Source organism: Sinohyriopsis cumingii, unplaced genomic scaffold (genome assembly GCF_028554795.1).
Source record: "Sinohyriopsis cumingii isolate HCF-2022 unplaced genomic scaffold, ASM2855479v2 utg002115l, whole genome shotgun sequence".
NCBI lineage: Eukaryota > Metazoa > Mollusca > Bivalvia > Unionida > Unionidae > Sinohyriopsis > Sinohyriopsis cumingii.
The window spans coordinates 339,860-352,671 of record NW_028316133.1 but is presented as its reverse complement, the minus strand read 5'-3'; positions in this window follow the sequence as shown (position 1 = coordinate 352,671).

Below are 12,812 nucleotides of genomic sequence, written 5' to 3'. Positions count from 1 at the left end.
GTCGTCATGCGTTCTTGTCAGAATCTGTAAATATATGAGAAATACACGAGAAATAATAATTTATAAATTTATCCATATAATATATTCATTCCGATAATATTTATACAGTTGTATGCTTCTTCACTCTTTCTTACGAGGGTTGGAATTAAATGTTTTATTACGAACTTAAAATTCAATTATTTTAAAAATGAACCATCTGACGGATATTAATTTAAAAGAAAGGATATATTTATGCAAACCATCGATGAAAACAATATTTTATATCGCAGCAAACTTATGTTCTAAATGGCAGTAATTATAGTAGATAAGAAATGTCAGTCCTAGGCTGGAAGGACGATAAAAATGGTGCGATCTTTCTGGCGTGGCCGTCGACCACGCGCATCAAATCAAAATATAAAATCCAATGAAATATCCAGTCTACTGGGTTGTTATTGGTTGTCTAGTCCTGTTTAACCATTATTTTTGCACTATTGCACACAAAATACGAGCAGGAAGACATTTCAAAGTAGAACATAAAGAGTAACAGCAGAAAAAAGAGAAAGTACCATGCCGATGTCAAAGAACCAAACCAAAAGATCTAGATGCATGCAGCAAAGGTGACACAGTCTACCAATTGAGAGATTTAGTGGAAGCGCAGAATAGTTTGCAGTTATTTTCACAACGTAAATAATGACACAAAACAAACTTAATAAAGTCTTCATTTTTCAAAGTGGTAATAGAATATTCAATGACTTTAGCATTATAACACAATACTAATATTTAGGACATAATTTTTTTAGTAAAAGTAATAAGATTGAAATTTTCTCTAAATTGTATTAAAAGTAATTTTTCATTAAATTATATTGAAAGTAATTTTCTACTAAAATATACTGAGACTTCGGTATTACAAATATATACTATTTAATAAAGATTGCGTCCTTATGAGCAAAAAGGCAATTTATTTTAGTAGAAAATTACTTTAATTTAAAGATCGGGAAGTGGTATATATATTTATTTTGTATTAATTTTTTTTTTTAAATATGTATTTTAGATGCACTGGTGCACAAAAAAACAAACAGAGTATCTATTAAGCAGTCATTTTTTGAGCAGATTCCGACAACGTTAAAAAGCTGACGAAACTAAATTCGTGGAAAGCATGGTTACGGCACATTTAAAAGCATCATAGCAAAATCCTAACATTAAATAGCATGTTCCAAACCAAAATTGGACTATGATGTTGGCGGTACCGGTATCCTTTGTTACCGAGTGACATGATTATGAAAACAGGAACCATCATCATTTTGTTCACACTAATTACGTCTAGCAGCGGAATAAGATCTAGCGTTGGAATGTAACTCGACCCATGGCTAGGATTAAAAAAGCAAAACTGCAGTTGAACTTCCACACATCTGTCCATATTCTATCCTGTCACTGCGTTGGTGAATTTTTTCCAGCGTCTGAAGAATCCTTGCGAAAGCTTCATCTATTTCATAACCAATGTTATCCGTGCCTTTACGGTTCAGCATCACACGAGTACCTTTATGAATCCACAGGCTTGCCGTTTCAAACGCATCATCACTGTCACGGTTAAGCGGCACAATAAAATTCACATAAAGAACACTTTCCATCTTAATGCGGAGGAGCCCGTGCATTGGAACGTCGATACGGTTCATAGACGCATCTTTGAAAGCAGTTTCATTCGGTCTTTACCTGGCTCGTGTGCCATCGGGTTAAATGCCAGATTATCTTGCAAATTACCATTCTGATACTCCTTGAGAAGTAAAGTCTTACTTTATCATTGGCAATGGCAAGTACAAAGCAAACAGCGAGAAAGTCAACCGGAGAAGAGTAGTAAGTTTTGCACACTACATCTCTAGTGCTATTATTTGTGCTATTTTTTCTTTTTTGTCCTTTTCTTTCATTTTTTAATTTTTCTTTGTTTTTTCATGTTTCATTTTTTCCATTTAATTGTAGTGGGTATTTTCACTCGCATGTTTGAAAGTCTTTTTGTTTGACAAGGCTTCAAACTAGATTTTTACTTGATTTCAATTCATTAATTCATTCTGCTAAGTTGAGCAGACTGTTTCTCGAAAGCATATACATTTACAGTGGTGTGAGACCAAGAATGAAATTCGTTTTCAATACTAGCGAGCTCTATTCTAGTGAACTAATTTCATACCACAATGGACACTGATGTGCCAAACATAGGACATGTACAACCAACTAGAACTAAGTTGAGTATGTACTTTCACACAAAACTGGAGGAGTGTTTAGGGAGGTAAAGACTTTTGGCGTTCCACTCCTCAGGTTGTCAAACAATTGACTTTGGGGACATCCAAAACTGCCCGGGGCAATCGGAAATATTGATGGCAGGGAATTTAGATAGAGGGGATTGACGGGTTACAAAATGCCGGGAATAATAAGTACATCTTATATCCCAAACACCCAGAAACCCCATTATTAGACACTCAGCAAATCGAAGTTAAGGCGAAAGTGAGCCAGACATCGCCGATAGTAAGAGAGGTTGAGACAAGAGTCATAGATGTTTTTGTCTCGGGCCTCCCCCTAGAGATTGAGAACTGGGAAATAGTTGAGAAAATTGAGAGGAAGTTAAAAACCCAAGTTGAAAACGATAAGATGGCCACAATATGGGGATTTCGGGAGGTAAAATCCGGGGTTAGAATCATGACGGTACCAAAGGATGATGCCAAAAAATCCCAACGTATTTTTTTGTGATGGGAGTTTTACTTAAAACGTGGTACAGGGAATGCGAGAATGACAGGGTTTGTCCACGCTGTCGGCAAACCAGACACTGCCCTGAAGATTGCAAAAACATACTGGCAGCACCTACTTACGCTAACAAAGTAGCAAGCAATGTAGTAAACTTAAACGAAAAAGAACAGGCAGAAATTCAAACAGAGATAAGGAATATGATAATAAAAATAAGACAGGAGAGTACACCTAATGACAAACAAGTTACCAGTACGAAATAGACGAAGAAAACTAAAGAGAAGGGAGATGCGCTGGTCAGAAATGAAGACGTTACCACGCATATTACAAATATCCCAAGGGGCCCCGAGTGGCCGAGTGGTCTAAAGCGCTCTTCGTTACGGATCACTGCCATATCACCTCTGTCTGCGGCGGTTCAAGTCTAAGATTCAGCCAATGTGGGCATGTGAGAAAGCTTGCCAGTAGCTTCTCGTGGGTCGGTGGTTCTTTCCGGGGTTTTCCGGGTTCTTCCTCCACCATTAATACTGGCCGCCATGTATAGCCTATCGTGCTGAAAAATGGCGTTAAACCCAACAACAACAACAACAACAAATATCCCAAATATTGATGTGACTGCTATAACGAGGGATGAAAACTCCCAGATAAGTCCGGAATAGGAAAACTTCCTGAGCCCGACTAAAACGGGAAAGATGGCTCAAAAATTGATTTGCCCTCTTAGAGGAAGAAGAAAGCTCCTTGGAAGGAGAGCCCCCCCCCCCCCCACGTAATTGAGCACAGCCCGGTAGACCTTATTGTGGTATCAAACCATTAACGTCCCCAAACTTAGACTAAAAACAAGGGGAAAAATACCATCGACGTCACAAACTCTTCACAGGGCAGTGACATTACCATGCCAGAAGGCAAAACGTCACAAATGGCAACGACGGGAAATGCTGCCACAGGCCAAGTCCTACAATGTTAGACATAGCACTTGCTATTTTTGTTTAAGTGCTGTCTTTCTATCCAAATAACGGGTTTGTGTAGCGTGTTCCGATGTCGTTGACATCGAAACGAGTAGTCAAAGTTTCAGGAATATTTCACACATTTGGCAGCATACGAAACTTGAAAACAGGTTCATTTCTTTTATGAGAATTTGTATTTATTAGAGTAAAGACATCCGGATAAGTAAAGTGTGACAAAATCATTATAACTTTACTTTGTAGGAAAGTGTCGTTATTGGTGCCCCAGTTGTTTGTGATATTTTTGAAAATTTGACTTTCGTTATAATGTTAGTCGACATCAAAACACGCTACACAGCGCCTTTAGTTAGGCGGTAAGACACATCACCTCCCAAAACAAAAATATCGGGTAATTTGTCTTATGTTGTAGGACTACCACAGAAACCCCCCCCCCCCAAAAAAAAAAACAAAAAAAAAAAAACAAGAAAAGAATAAGTAAAACCTCAAAACGGGCAATCAATACAAGACAATGAAACGGACAGTCACGAAGACAAGGAACGTACAGATGAAGACAAAAATAATGGCTTCTCGTGGGTCGGTGGTTCTTCCCTGGGTTTTCCAGGGTTCTTCCTCCACCATTATACTGGCCGCCACGTATAGCCTATCTTGTGCTGAAAAATGGCGTTAAACCCTACAACAACAACAACAACAACAAAAATAATGACAATGACAATACGGACAGTGACATGGAATTTGAAACGGAATTGGATGTAGGAAATGAGACATATGACAATACAGATAATGATAATTAAACGAAGTAAATGAAACCCAAAACAGCGAAAGTGAAGGGGGGGGGGGAGGAGGTCAGTGCCCCCAGCAACTTAGACTTAAAATACATACAAACCAAATAAATATTTTAATGATATTAAGAAATAATGGATTGTAAGAACAAGTAAAGAAATGGAAGGAAAAAACTTCCGAATAGCTTCTACAAATACATGTGGGATAGATAGGGAAAAAATACTAAAACTAACTAAGGAAACAGAATACGACATGACTTTATTTCCAGAAACTCATAATAAATTTTCAAAAGAACTAATTGCAGCTATTGAGGAAAAAATGGATGCAATAGTTATTTTAATGATTATAAATAAGATGACATAAGAGGAGGGGTAGCAAATATTATTTAAAAAAATAGAAGAAATTTTAATTGGGAAAGGTTAAATGGGGAGGGGGGGGGAGTTCTTCGCTGGTAGAATGATACACTTATTAATAGAAAAACTACTTATAATAAATATATGCTTTCCCGCGAACAGATATAGAAAAACAACAATTTAAAGAAAACTTATATAAACATCTGAAAATTGTTTCAATGGAAGATCTCGTAATAGGAGGGGATTTTAACTGGGTGGGGGGAAATATAGACAGAGTAGGAGATCTAACACAGGATGATAAAAGATTTAAACAGGAGATGGGAAACTTTATTAATAAACACAAGTTGGTAGATATATGAATATTTTAAAGAAATAATTCACATATGAATACAAAAACAAACAAGCGAGTAGACGAGAAAGATTTTATGGCACAAATTACGACCAAAACAAATTATATAAAAACGCTGAAATTAAGGAAGTTAAAATATCGGACCATAAACTTATCAACATTTAAATTTGCATAAATAGTAGGATAAAATGGGGGAAAGGGAGATGTAAAAACAACGACAAAATCCTTGAAGAAAATCAGTTTACTGAAATAATAAATAAAGACATAAGGGACTTTAATAATAATGGAAATAAAAATATTATAATGGAGTGGGATATTCTAAAAAATAAATTCAAGAAAAGAGCTATCAAATATTTTGCAAGAAAAGAATTTTAAAAAATGGAGACAGGCAATAAAAACAGTTGAAAAAAAACAAACACAGAGGAAAGAAACAAAACACTCAGAGACAGGCTAAAAATATATTAGATGAAGAAAATAAAGGAAGGAAAATAAAAGCTTGGAAATTCACAATGATATATTTATAAGAAAGCAGAGGGGCTGTATAAAAAGGAAGAATTAAGGGGGGGGGGTGCATATAGAATTATTAAGAGACAGCAATAATAGAGAAATAATATGGAATGGGGAGATTATGGAACACATTAAGAAATATTATGCAGATTTTTATACAACACGGAATATAGACCCAATGATTGTATATAAATATTTAGTCAAAACTCCATGTGAGAAAATAACGTCAGAACATAAAGGCTTATGTGGTGATTTTATCTCCATGGAGGAAATAAGAAACACAATCAATCAACTGCCAAAAGGGAAATCCCCAGGTAGAGATGGACTCACCGCAGAATTCTATCAAAAATTCCAAGGTGAGTTAACGCCGAATCTGTAATGTCTATATAATAATAGTAATTTAAGAAATGAGACAATGTCAAACATAATGAGGGAAGGGTTAAACACTCTAATTTATAAAGAGAAGGGAGATAGGGAAGATTTAAGAAACTGGAGGCCCATCTCCCTCCTTAATTTAGACTGTAAAATTCTAAGCAGGATACTAGCAAATAGGGTTAAACAAGGAATGGATACAATGATAAATTTAAATCAAACATGCGGGGTAAAAGGGCGAGACATTCAGAACAGTCTTCTTACATAAGAACAGTAATAGATTATATACAAGAAACTGATCAGAAAGGTGCCATGGTACTTTTCGACCAAGAAAAAGCCTTTGATAGATTAGAACATAACAACATACAGAAAGTACTGGAAAAAATTGGATTTGGAACAAATTTCCAAAACTGGACTAAAATCCTGTACAACAAAATAACCTCGAGAGTACAGGTAAATGGGGCAAGTACAGGTCAATTTGATATACAAAGATCAGTGCGGCAAGGGTGACCACTGTCATTGCTGTTATACGTGATAGCAATTGAAATCTTGAGTATTAAATTACGACAAAACAAAGAAATAGAAGGGATTTTAAAAAATCCCAAATTTGAAGTACTGAAGATGCTCCAAGATGCAGACGATTGTACAAACTTTATAAAAGACCCTAATTCCTTTAAACACTTGGAAAAGGAATTCGATTCCTTTGGCAAGGCCTCGGGGTCGAAACTAAATCACGATAAAACTGAAATCTTAAAAATAGGAAACTGGCGGGGAAATCACCCAGGGCTACACACATCTAATAAAAGATAGAGCAAAAGATCTAAGAATATTCTTTGGAAAAGGAGAAGAACAGGAAAACTATAAAACCACATAAAAAACAATAATAGAAAACATTGAAATCTGGGCACTCACGCCACTGTGCATAATGGAGCGGGTCCAAGTGTCCAAAACTTACATATATTCCAATATAAATTATACGCTAAAATCAATAGACATAGAAAATTACAAAATAGACAAATTAGATAAAGAAATTATTAAATACATCTGGGGCTACAAGACACACTATATAAAAAAGAAAACACTATATAGGGCACGCACAAGAGGAGGGCTGGCTCTACCTAGCCCAATTTTAATTAAACGTGCAAACATTCTTAATAGGATAAAAATGATGAAGTCGGAACCCCAAACACCATACGAGGGTTTAAACATCTACTAGTTTGGTTTTAAAATAAGAAACAGGGAGGATATATACAAAAATAATCGACTAATAGAAGTACTGGAAGCCCACCCCCACCCCCCGGAAGTTTTGATATATAAAAAAAATGTTATAGTCAAACATAGGGACCAAAAAGAACTATGGGAAATAGATAAAGACAAAGCATACGAATGGTTAAGGGAAGAAATTACAAAAAGAATACGAAGTAAGATAGAGCAAGAACACATCTCAATTAACTGGGATAGAGCATGGGGGCACTGGAGTAAAACTGACTCTGTAAAAGTACAGAGCATAATGTTTAAGTATCTGCTTAACTGCTGGTTAACGGGTGAAGTAGCTGTATGATAAGAACTGTACTAAGATGCCCATTCCGCAAACAAGCTGACTTCACTAAATATCATACAATGGTACAATGTGAAAAACGAAAACAAGATAGAATAAAGCTCATTATGGACATGAGCAAGAAAGAGAGGTATCATATATTATTTTTAGATGGGAATTTTGATTAAAAAGATCTGGTAGTCCAAATAACAGATCATATTACAAATAAAATGATGTCATGTGGACAGGTAATCACCATTGGGAAATAGCCTGACTAGCGGGACATCATAACCGGGGGAGGGGGATATGGGGGAATGGCTCCGGTTTACATCCCATTAGGGCATGCTGCCAGCCAGTGCGCGGGCTGGAGCTCTGCCCCCATCTCTCATGTATTAACCTAGCCATGTTAGAAAGCGAGTCCTCCGATGCCTAAAAGTAACAGACCAAACTAGTAAAACAGACTCAGGGGCCATTTAGACATTAAGTCCAAGTACACAGAGTCTTCTGATACACAAAGGGACAGGGAACCTACGCATGGGTGAAGCACGAGGCGTAGACGTCACAGGGCTAAGTCACATGGCGCTATGCGAAATAGACAGGCCTGTGAAACAGCCTTTGAAAAACCCACGCGTAGGACATGAACAAACAGGACACTGACACAGGGGAAACATTTAAAGTAGATCCTTATAGCATTGTTCTCTCTCTCTCTCTCTCTCTCTCTCTCTCTCTCTGTTTTCTTCTCTTTTTAATTATCTCTTATGAATAGACAATTTTCGGCCACAAAAAAAATCGTGGATAGGCTCGTGCCCTGTTTAGGAGAAGCATGGGAGTAATAAAGAAAATGCGGATCCTAATACAGGGCATGGGTGTCCACCACAAAAATAAATACGGGAAACGTATCACCATGATCACGCATTTAAAATAATAAGATTTATTTTCAAAACGTAGAATTGCAACCGTTTCTCTTTCACATCGAAATGCTTAATTAAATTAAAAAGATAAAAACAATTTATAAAAAAATAACACCAAGATGCAGAGAACTCGAGGGAAAATTTGATATACTTGCCGTCCTAACACACAAATCTATATCATACAAACACTATAGCACAACACATACAGCATACATAGGACGTAGGGGACCCTTGGCAAAGGTCATTATAAAAACAAGGATAGGGGATTTCGACTGGGAATAAAATCTAGATCGGTGGAACCACCCTTTAGATAACACTAGAGAAAAATACCGCATCAAACATTTCTTATTAAATAATTTTTTTTCCGAAATTCTTTTTATAAAAAGAATACAAACATACACACCTTGAGGGAAACAAATAAATCACCAAGACGTTATTGTAACTCAGACCCGGGGACTTGCAACTGTTGTGCTTTTACAGGAACCCCAGTATCTATGGTATGCGCTAAACAACAGCGACGCTCTTGTTCGTCACCAACCATCTTTGTTTTTCAGCCTGCTTTGCCCGTTAGGAATCTCGATCTAATGCTACGCTGGCATTTCATGACGTTGCTTCACAGTCATCTGTGACGCTTCTGGAGAAAGTCATAACAATCCAAATATGTCGGCTTTTCTCATACGCGCAAAATGTCTAAGTTGAATCACAGTTGGCACGCTTATATACAAAGAAAATAGTTGTCTTTTTGAGAAACGTGTATTCTTTATTTGACTTTACCAGGATCAGAAAGTGCAGTAGCTTTAATCGTGGTTGTTATTTCATTGACTTCTGTATTTAGTTTTTTCAACAAAGTTGACGTTGTCCAGTATTTTTACAATCACTGGTTCAGTAATGCGTTGCCTGCGCACGCGATATTACTCGCGAACAGATCCAAATGGTCGGCAAAGCGGCTTATGTGACATTACTCCGATACCACACTGATATGAAAGTGCATCGAGATCAACACGTAATGTTAACAAATGTGACCATCATTTTTCCTAATGGCATGTTCTACCGCAGAATTCATATTTTCAAAGACATTCACCTTTACAGTGATTGCGTTCTAATGCCATTTAACTTTTTATACATGCTAAAACTTTATAAAAGTGACTGATTTTCCTGTCGCCGCCATTCGATCTCCTGTAGATACAGTGGTATATCAACAATGAGGTCATAATCCAAACGATGGATTAAAATTTCATGCAGTGTCCATCAAAGGACCAATCATATTTTTATTATGGTAATTATAAATTTTCATTCAGACTTTTGCAACCAAAAGGGTTGTTCTTTTTTAATCATCTTAAAATTCCCGTGCAATCAAATCGGTTTAAGCCCAAATGATCCCCCAATTAACCATCAGCGAGTATTATGCCAATTCGAACACAATCACACTTTGCACGCGTATATCCAACTATGTCAGATATCATGGAGTACATGTAAATATACTGGACAGATTTTATTTCTGTTGTTTTGGCCATAGCAATAGCTTCAGAGAATTTATCCCAGTGCTTTCCCTGCTCCACGCTTCTGTTCAAAATGCTAATATACCTCATGCAAATCGAGTGCTGATATTATTGCTATATTATTGTCATAGTGTCTTTACAAATTAATTTGCTCATTATTATATTCACTGTCACTGGTTACATATTCACTGTCTTCGTCACTCGGTGTCAACAATTTGCATAAATATCATACAATGACTATCCATGCCATTTTGCATTTTTTGCTATGTCTACGTCGTTTTGATTCAAATTAAATCCCAAAGTCAATTAATTATGAAAAAGCTCCAGATATGTGTTGAAAAATCATACATCGTTTGAGCCTCTTTTACAAATATAAATCAATCTGAAAACTTTTCGCCATTTTATGTGCTTGTAAATTATTATTCCTTTGACAATGTAAACTCACTGCAGATTTAAGCTGTTATATATGAATTTCTTACCATCAACAGATGTGTGTAGTCTAAAAATTGCAGCATTATGAATTTTCAACCCAGATAAGCCACTAGCATGCCAAATGACGAACTAGACAGACTCAGAGGTTGTTTCAAAGCTAAATTACATCTCAAAGAATAATGCATGTTTCGTAATTCTAATTGACAGCAACCTTACATATCACATTAAATCTCAGTTTCAAGTACAACCAAAGTTTTGATATTTCCCCTAGTTACTTAAAAAATATTATTTTCAGCAACTGTCATTCAAACTTGCATAATCTTGATCAGAAGTATAACACAGTGACTGACTGACCTACCAAGAACACTTAACAAGTGAACGAACTCATACTTGAAATTAGAAAGCTGGTGGAAGAAAGGTACTCACACGTATCCATGATAACGTCAATTTGAGAAACAGTCCCATTTTGAATTACTATTCCATGACTTATTATACACATATCTATACATGCTTCAGTGTAATAGAAAGTATACATATCAGTGTAATGGAAAGTATACATATCAGTGTAATGGAAAGTATACATATCAGTGTAATGGAAAGTATACATATCAGTGTAATGGAAAGTATACATATCAGTATAATGGAAAGTATACATATCAGTGTAATGGAAAGTATACATATCATGGAATAATAATTCTAACCATCAAATATTGATATCACAAATAATTTGATTAGTTTTTTCACACTGACAATTATCAGTTTGACCGACTCTTCTATAAGGAAAGATAATATTGTACAATAACGCACTGGTTAAGTCAAGAAATTACTGTTTCTCTTTTGAGAATTGAACAGCACACATGAAATTGGATTTAATACATCTTTATATAAGAGTCTGCACTGTTTTACTAACAGACAACGGAGAGGTACATGATATATGTATATCCATATCGACTGGATTGCCAGCAGTCACCTATCAACAGATGCACTTATGATGCTACACTCATATGCATAGGTTGTTTGTAATACAATCCTAATAATAGTGGAAGGTTGGTTGAAGAAGTGATGTGAGGACAAAGTCAACGGGGAGGGGAGAAGATTTTGACCTAGATACGTATAAAAATACAAAACCCACCATTTTCCTAATACTTTTATGAATATGAATACCCTAAATAAAAAGTTCTTCAAGTTCTACCAGTCTTTGCTAAAGTATGGTAAAGTCCCGTGTACAAATTTAATGATTGTGGAAGACACATCTCACAGCCACCAACCACTAGGCTTGCTGTTTACCCTTCCAAATTCCATTTGGTTTGAAACACGAACAAGATGACAGTGTTAGGGACCCCTGGCAACAATCAGATTAGAAATTATAAATGAATGAATGAAACGACTAAGTTTTGTGCACTTTTTTATATCCTTGATGCTTTTCGCTTTTAAAATAACAAGGGGTGGGAGTTGTACACATTGCTTGAGTGGTAGGTGAATACAATAGGCAATGGCATCTTCAATCTCAATAAATGATTCTAGTGTTCCCGCAGGCTCAAGGAAAGTATCAACCTAGGCCAAACATCCGTACTGGTGAATTCACACGACTTTAAAATTCTATGACTGTAATAAGAAAACTTCAGAATATCCGTAGAAAAAGAAAGAAAACAAGATCAACAAATTTTCTCTTTTATTACCACGAAAAGCATCAAAGATATAAATGTACAAAATGTAGTCATTTCATTTACCCATTTATAATTTCTAACCTGATTGTCACCTGGTGTCTCTTATAATGTCATATTGTTAGTGTTTCAAACCAAACTGAAGTTTTCAGAGCAAAAATCCAACCTGCTTGCTGCCATTTTTTTCCGGTTCCTGGAAAAGTCTATTTTCAGTAATATTTGGAAGGTGTCAACCATGTCTTCTGCATTTAGTATTTGAAATATCTAGTTTTAATATGTCTAAAATAAATAATAAAATAAAATTTAACGAAATGAACAAAATAAAAATGACAAGTAGTAAAACTCTAAATAACTTAGGTTTGAAAGGAATGTAACGCACTAAGTTACAGAAATTGTTGAAGACGATGAACTACACGACACCTTCAGATGGTAGGCGATATCTAACTGGAAAGATATTTTCTATATATCAGTGTATGCAGTTGTTTATTGTGAATAGAAAGATAAACAGACTTTCATCTTCGAGTCATTAAAATATTAAGAAATTTAATTTCCTAAAGTGAAATAATGTTTGTGTGCTTTTCTTTATGCGTGACTTTGGAAACTGGCTCTGCAATGTGAATTTTTCCAGCCCTAAAACAGCTTGAAAAACAGCATTCTTACCTCAGTGCACAAAATACAAGAACATGTTATATTCATTATATTAGCTGAAAAATAAATTATCTTGAAGCAAAACAAATGTA